We start from the raw sequence: 6727 nt of genomic DNA, 5'->3' as shown, positions 1-6727 counted from the left end.
GCATAGGCCTGCAGAGCTCATTATGGATTGACAGAGCTTGCAACTCCCCCATTTCTACTTGCAGATGTGACGCCGACAAGACTGCTGTCTTGAGCATGTCAGGCTCACTGACTAAAGGTCGTAGAGCCTCCAGAGCTAACCCCAGATGGGCCTGATTGGGTCCCTCACCTGAGCTCCTCTGGGCTTCAGGGCACCCTTCAGGAAATGCTCTTCTTTTCTTTGTAACAAGGTTACTGCAGTCTGCAGGGCCTGTGCTCCCGCTCAAGTCAGCCTGCTGAACACTCGGTTAGCTGACTGTTGAAGCGCTGTTCTCCGGACCGGAATGATCGTTATGTCACATCCCAGTTTTACATGTAAGAAGTGGATGGCCTTCGTTTTTGTGCATAGTTCACATCGCATTTATGCTGCGGAGCTAAGCACACACCCAGTGGGAAGGGTGCTGGCTTCCACACTGATACCACATGTGGTAGAACCTGATAAATACTGACAGCGACGATCAAGAGGCTGTCCCACAGATCTCAGATTGGAGGGCATCTCGCCGTAAGCCCATGCGGCAGCGAGGCCCTGTGTGGAATGTGCACATGTTCCTGTTGGGGCTGGCCTGCCTGCCCACCTATATGCCTGCTGGATTGTTTTACAAGTCAATGAGTGAAGTCCAGTCTTGGAGACTATCTGCCTAAGACAGTTAGGTCAATTTACCCTGCTTCGCCACCCTGCTTAGGAGGGTGGGAAGGGTGAAAATCAATGGACTGACTGGCTCACACTCCGATCAGGCCGTAGGGCAAAATGCACGGATTGATGACAACACCTAAGCATTGCCATGTAGGAAGCGGCAGCACCCCTCACTGACAGGAACATTCTTGTGGCTGACACTGCTAACAGCAAGAATGCTGTCCTGTGAGAAGCCATTGCAGCCCAAGTCTCCACGGGCTTAATTGGCTCATGCCGTAAGGCAGACAGTACCACTCCCTGAAGAGGGACTGCTGGCCTATTGTGTGAGGGATGAACGGTATGAGGACCAACTGGGTGACTATTGTGTCGCCCTTGTGTGGGACAGCGGCCCGCCATGTTGCCAGATCCCTGGCCTAGCCACACGATTACCTCTGGATGAGGAGGGAGCTCAACCGGTCTCCAACACACAGAATTACACCGAGGTGTTTGAACGGCCATGCCGTAATACAACCTTATGGTGGTTCTGCTCACCCCTGACAGTCTCGTCACATTCTGCTGTGTGAACAGCAGTGTGAATTCGCTGGAACAACGTGGAACGTGTAAACTGACGCTGTCAACGATACGCCCACGTAGTGCATGACTGTGAATGACAGATAATGCACTGGCCGCATGTTCAGAATAGCCGGAGGCACAAAGTGCACCATGATTGCCCTCAGCCCTAAGGGGCGGAGGCACAACCTGAGGGTGGCCCGACTCACTAGAGCAAGGGACAGAGTCCCTGCTTTGCCCTCTAATACATGCCGAGGAGCGCTGCGGACTGTGAGAGTTGACGCCTGCAAGGCCTCTTGTCGAGGTGCCGGCTTAGGTGCCCAAAGTGCTGCAGGTGCTTGGCCACGTTGTTGTGGCACTGCACCTCTGAGCGAGCAGACATCATTCAGTTATCCAATTTAGGATGCAGAGGCCCTCCCGCCAAGGACTGCGTCCAATCGGGGGGCTAGACATATGCCGAATGGGAGGACACGGGACTCGAAGGTTCTGTCATCTAAGACAAGCCGGTCAGTGCGTCAGACCCGGGATCTGAGATTAAACATCCCCGGTCGAGCATGGCAAGCCAGTCGCCTTGGAGGATGGCCTGTAAGACCCTCAGCCCTTCCTTGCCAGGAGAGCTGCAGCAGCAGCCCACCCTCCCGAAGACATAGTGGAACCCACCCAGGGGTCCACCTGAATTGTCTTCCAGGACAGGGTCTGGGGCCTTAACTGTCAGGACTGAGGGATGGGCTTAGCCCGCCAAGCACATTTTAGCCATACCCTGCCGGTTGGCCTGTAACCGGACCCGTAGGTCCAGGACCTCCTGTGCACCTCCACAGCCTCCTTGGGATGCTGTAGCAAAGCACTGGCCTTTTGGCCAAACATGGCCGGCGGCTCAATAGGCGGCGTGGGGGAGCTGGTCCTCCTATCGCAGCTTGGCCTGGGGCTGTCAATAGCATTGCCTGCTGCCGCTGCCTGGGGAGCCTGAAAGCCAGTCGCTGCAGCTCCTCAATAAGGTCCGGGCCCTTATGGTCACATAAGCACCACATATAAGCCGGTGCTGAAGCAGTGACAGAATAGCCCTGTGTTGACTAGCTGCGTCTAGATAGCCATAGTGCATTCTCGGGATGAGAAGGAGCTTACTTTGTGGTTTCGAACCGGTAACCGGATTATACCATGCAAGTTTAGTGTGTGAACGGCCTTGCCGTGATACACCGTACAGAGTATTCCGCCCGACAGCCGCGGCACACTTGAGTTGCCGAAATTGGCGAAACTACATCACGGACGCGTGAGCTGACACTGTCAGCAATACGCCGTATATACAGTAGTGTGCAAATGGCTGTGATTTCAGGGCTTGCTCCTGGCAGACTCAGCACGTCTGTGTAACTGAACCAAGTTCACAGACGGAACTACACCACGGTCACGTCAACTGACACAGCGATACGCCGTATAGTGCGCTACGCTCATCCTGTCTATGACAGGACCCACGGTTCGGAGGATGAGCTTGCTCCGTGGCGTCCCCCGTCCGTACGGGTTCTACCACGTAGTCTACACCAGAGTGCGTGAACGGCTTTAGCTGCAATACACTCAAGTGAGCTCTCTCTCACGAGGTGAGGCAAAACAACACAGCACTAAAGACGCGGAAGCCGCCCCAGCGACAATACGCCTGTATACTATACAGTGTATAGTGTGGAAACAAAATCCCTTTTTGGCCAAAAAGTACAATTTATACGTGTGGTGGGGGGCTCAGAGTGCTTCCACTAAGGAAAGTAGTCTTTCTATTGACACAACCCGCCTTTGTTTTGGTGAGTAGCAAAAACGTTCTTTTTATTTACTCTAAAGAGTAGAGGCTGGTCTGCATTCATGCGAGCGGCGGAAGTTGAAAGTAACATAGCTCTAAGGCACGCATTAGAGCTATGGACCAGAGCTAGTGGACCCCAAAAGCCATGGCATCAGCTAATGGGGATCTTTCCAAATAGAAAAATAACTAAACAACAGCCAGCTGAGTTTCTATAGCCTGACTTCCTAGCTGCACTGAGACACAGAGTGTTTGAGTTGGAGACACTCTGCTCCAAACGTCTTGCATTAAACGTTTTGCATTATATAGTGTATACGTATGCCAATTTCCACTGTTTGGTCCACTAGAACAGGGATTTATGAGAGTCCCCGCTCGACTTTCCAGGCAACAATTTACCCTAAGATATATCACTGTGATGTCACCACGGGGTTCCCCCCTGGAGACCAAACTTTGTTTGTTGTGGAATTAGCTCGTCCTGTCTATGACAGGACCCACGGTTCGGAGGATAAGCTTGCTCCGTGGCTTCCCCCGTCCGTACGGGTTCTACCACGCAGTCTACACCAGGGTGCGTGAACGGCTTTAGCCGCAATACACCCCAGGGAGCTCTCTCTCTCTCACGAGGCGAAGCAAAAAAACACAGCACTAAAGACGTGGAAGCCGCCCCAGCGACAATACGCCTGTATACTATACGGTGTATAGTGTGCTGTGTTAAATGAAAAACACAGCACTAAAGACGCGGAAGCCGCCCCAGCGACAATACGCCTGTATACTATACGGTGTATAGTGTGCTGTGTTAAATGATAATATAAGCCTATAGCGGGGCTGACGTTTCGCTGCGCCAAACGCAGGTCCATTCCAGCCCACGGAATATGCATCACGGATGCGTTAACTGACACCAAGCCAGTGATACAGTATAGTGCGATTATCCCACTGCTTTACAGGGTTACAGAGCCAATGGTCCTGTCTGTGTCCCTGCCCACAGGTCGACAGACAGGCTACACCACAGGACTGGTTTGGCTGGTTACCCTGTTTTTGTTTGCTATACCTACAAACGAGCTGTGTGACAGCAATCCAGAGAGGAGCGATCCACGCCAGCTCTCTAACCTGCCTCCAGCAGTGGATTCATCCGGCTGCCAGAACTCGTGAGTAGTTGCTTTTCAAAAAGTCAAAAAAATGCAGTTATTGTTGATAACTTGCTCTGCACTTCCGTTGAGGAGACCACGTCTTGGACTGCTCGGTGGAGATCAAAAAAGCAGTGTAAATTGAAAAGCAGCGAAATTAAACTAAAAATTATTATGTATAAATTAGCCTATATTTTATTTAAGACATAGTAAAAATCGCTAATCAAAAAATCCTAGGCTACTACTGATTAAAATTCTTAGTAATAATTAATGTTTATAGTTTAATATAATATAATAATACCGGAATTCTCTATAGGCCTAAATGGTAAATGGTGCATTTATATAGTGCCTTTATCTAAATAAATCTAAATCTATCTAATCTAAATCCTCATATAAAAAGCTTGTTTCATGGTAGGCCTACAATGTCTTATAACAATGGAATCAGCATGATATAACGTAATAATAGAAAATTCCATACAGATTATGACATCAATAGTCCAATAATAATAATACTAATACTACTACTACTACTACTACTACTAATAATAATAATAATAATAAAGTTGTGCAATTGCTATAGTCTGGCAACCAGATTATTGCCCACTCACAATATGTTGCATATTGAGATAAACAAGCACGCACGCACGCACATGCACACGCACACACACACACACACACACACACACACACACACACAAGCTGTGCCTATTGTAGAGCAGCTGTAATCAAGGTGAGTTACTGTACCAGTGCCAGTGTCTGTTTACTATGACAAATGAAACACTACAGTCTGTCTGTATACACTATGTACACTAATGTTTTTAATGCGACTGTACATTTTTATTTTATTTTTATTGTGTTGTGTTATGAATACAAGGGACCTCAGACATCTTGGCACCTGTTTTGGGATGACTGGATCCTTGATGAGTACCTTCTAATTCTAATATTCAATATGATTTAATTTATAGCACTCTGAGAGTCCCTGTGAGTGACAAGTGCAATACAAATAAAATATGAACAACAAATTACCTCTTATAGTGACTTATTATGTACTCACTGTATAATGGATTTTAATGCATTTTAAGAGTGACTATAAAGCATTATAAAATGATTGCAATGACTTACAACTATGATATTTAACATAGATAGAAACTGTCATTATACAATGGTTTGTGTTATGAGTGCGTAGAACTGTGTTATATGCATTTCATGATGCATTTATACTTGGCCTTATAATGATTTATAACACACAGGGCCGGATTTAGCAAACAGGGGGCTCTAAGCAAAGCATTGTCAGGGGTCCCCCTGCACTGCCACGCCGGATGGGGGGGGGGGTCCAGAAAAATCTGTAAATTTGCCATGAAAATGCTTCAATCTGGTGCACTTTGAGGGACCGTACCCAAGTTCCCTCAGCCCTATGTTCCCTCAGGCCTATGTTCCCTCAGCCCTATATGTTCCCTCAGCCCTATATGTTCCCTCAGCCCTATGTTCCCTCATTCCAAAACAGACAGGGGTGGGGGGGCTGTAAGGCATCGATTATACTATAATGCTACCCATACAGTAGTTCACCCTGCAGCAACAGAACACATTACAGATACTAAGTTACAGCAATGACACTACTGCATGGGGTCTAGTCGATCTACTTTGTTATAGAAAATGCTCCACAACAACACAGTGAAACAGTGAACAGTGAAACATTCCTTAAACAGTACTTAATTATCTGTTTTGAATCTCAGGTATGTTTCCATTGCAGTACACACCTTAATGAACTGACACCAACTATTTAAGCTACGTTGACAAACACAAAACTAGTTTAGCTTGTAGAACATCCTGTCTCCTCATGTCCCCAAGTAACACTGTCCTCTGAAAGGCCATCTGCAATAACCTAATATTAAGTATACTGCGCACCCATTCACCTTTGCAGCTAAGTGTCCCTTTCTCGGACTGCAACTGTAGCCTACTTACTGTATAAGACGGAAGACCCATTTATTGAAATCCCAAACATGGAATATACTTGGACCATGCATTATGCCACATATAATGCCTGTCTGGACGGCCACCTGCCAGTATACAGTGGATAACTTCCCAGTCTTTCTGGGTAAGTTGGGTGACTATATAGCTATTTTTACCCTGAAATCCCAATTTTGGGCCTGTCATTATAGGCTAAGAAGAAAGGGCAATTGCTGATCTACAAGGTCACAACATGCCGTAATGTGTTGTGAGCTTGTAGATCGGCTTTTCCCCAAAAATAAGTTTTGATAAATGACATATTTTAAAATGTGTAGCGCAGTGGAATAGAGTAGACACTATGACACGTCAAGAGTCAATTAGTACAATAGGCTATACATTTGTGTTCTGGTAATATCATTGATCACTTGTTTTGCATGTCCGTGGCAAAAATAAAATATTAATGGAAATGTCCATCACATTCACAAGCTGGCAAAGTGATTTCCCCGGGTGCAGATAGCTGCTGTATTATCATGGTTATTGGTGGTGGTGGCAATATTAATAATTTTAGTCTGAATATATCAAATCCTGTTTTGAGGATCACACAAGAATAGCATCACTTTATGGACAAAATAACACCCAAAAGGGTTCATAATTTCAGTCT

At 46.9% G+C, this 6727-nt stretch overlaps 1 protein-coding gene and 1 long non-coding RNA gene across 3 annotated transcripts in view; one reads left to right on the top strand and one right to left on the bottom strand.

Moving 5' to 3' along the window:
- The window catches only part of LOC308318393, a 533465-nt gene extending 527711 nt beyond the window's left edge, over positions 1-5754 (top strand). The window contains exon 3 of the long non-coding RNA XR_013964357.1: positions 5628-5754. This is a non-coding gene — a long non-coding RNA (uncharacterized lncRNA). The remainder of the gene's footprint in view (positions 1-5627) is intronic.
- Positions 1-6727, bottom strand: part of LOC308318388 (uncharacterized protein) — a 251965-nt gene that overhangs the window by 102168 nt on the left and 143070 nt on the right. The window lies entirely within an intron of this gene.

This window comes from Protomyctophum bolini (genome assembly GCF_963924005.1).
Source record: "Protomyctophum bolini genome assembly, chromosome: 7".
In the NCBI taxonomy this organism is placed as follows: domain Eukaryota; kingdom Metazoa; phylum Chordata; class Actinopteri; order Myctophiformes; family Myctophidae; genus Protomyctophum; species Protomyctophum bolini.
This window is presented reverse-complemented; position numbering and strand designations above follow the sequence as displayed.